This window comes from Empidonax traillii, unplaced genomic scaffold, assembly GCF_003031625.1.
Source record: "Empidonax traillii isolate 1590-97213 ecotype Southwest subspecies unplaced genomic scaffold, ASM303162v1 scaffold7268:size5167, whole genome shotgun sequence".
Lineage (NCBI taxonomy): Eukaryota > Metazoa > Chordata > Aves > Passeriformes > Tyrannidae > Empidonax > Empidonax traillii.
This window is the reverse complement of record NW_020962461.1, coordinates 3,813-5,167: the sequence shown is the minus strand read 5'-3', so window position 1 is coordinate 5,167 and position 1,355 is coordinate 3,813. Positions and strand designations below refer to the sequence as shown.

Genomic DNA, 1,355 nt, shown 5'->3' with positions numbered 1-1,355 from the left:
GGGAGGGAGGTTGGGGGGGGGTTGGATTGACTGGGAGGGGGTTGGGGAAGTGCTGGGGGGGCTGGGAAGGGACTGGGAGGGGTTCAGAGGTGTCCCGGGGGTGATGGGAGGGGGGTTGGAGGGTCCTAAAGGGAATGGGAGGGGCTTTGTGGGATCTCCGAGGGGCCGGGAAGGGACTGTCAGGAGGTTTCATGGGGTGTTGGGTGGGCTTGGGGATGGGGTTTTTGAAAGGTCCCAGGTGGTCTCTGGGAGGTCTTGGGGGCCCTGACCCACCCGGCTCCCCCAGAGATGCCACAGGACACCGTCCACAGCAAGATCCTGGTGGGGGTCGGGGGCTTCGTGTTGGGTTTTGTCTTCCTGGCGCTGGGGCTCGGCTTCTACCTGCGGGAGAAGGTAAAGGGGGGTCCCCGGGGGTCGTGTCCCCCCTTCCCCAACCCCTGAAACCCTTCCTGGGAATCACCCCAGACCCCTCAGCCCTCCCTGTGCCCATCCTTGTGGCCTTGTGCCCCCTCCCAGTGCCCCCAGTCCATCCCAGTCTCTCCCAGTGCCCCCCCGCGTCTCCACCCCGCTGAGGCCACCGCCCTCCCTCCCCTCAGCCAATCAGAGCGCGTCTCTCCGATGACGCATCAGTTGCCGGGCAGACCCACAGAACAGAGTTTCCTCTCCAAGACACAGCCTCCCAGTCCAGCTCGGGTCCTTCCCAGTCCTTCCCAGTCGATCCCAGTCCCTGCCAGTCATTCCCAGTCTCTCTCATTCCATTCCAAGTCACTCCTGCTCATTCCCAGTCCCTCCCAGTCATTCCCACACCCTCTCAATCCATTCCCAGTCATTCTCAGTTCACTCCCACATCTCCCAACTCTCTCCCCAGTGCCCTCCCAGCTCATACCCTTCTACGCTAGTCTATTCCCAGTCCCTCCCAGTGCCATCCCAGTCCCGCCTAGTGCCACCCAAACCACTACCAATGTCCTATAAACCCTCTCCACTCTCTCCCAGTGCCCCCCAGCTCAGCCCAGTGTCTCCCCCGTCTCTCCCAGTGCCCCCCAGCGTGTCCATCTCGCTGGTGCCGTCGAGCTCCCAGCCCGGCCCCAGCCCCTGCTCTGCTCCGTGATGGATTTCTACCCTGCCCGGTGCAGGTGAGGTGGTTCCAGGATGGGCAGGAGCTGCCAGAGCACGTGGTGGCCACCGACGTGGTCCCCAACGGGGACTGGACCTACCAGGTGCTGGTGATGCTGGAAATGCCCCCCCGGCGCGGGGTCACCTACACCTGCCAGGTGGAGCACGTCAGCCTGGAGCACCCCCTCAGCCGGCACTGGGGTACGGCCCGGCCCCCCCAGCATGGGGGGACACTGGCAGGG

General features: G+C 64.7%; 1 pseudogene; it reads left to right on the top strand.

The window, feature by feature from the left end:
• The first annotated feature begins 288 nt into the window (after positions 1–288).
• Positions 289–1,355, top strand: part of LOC114073605 — a 4,722-nt pseudogene continuing 3,655 nt past the window's right edge.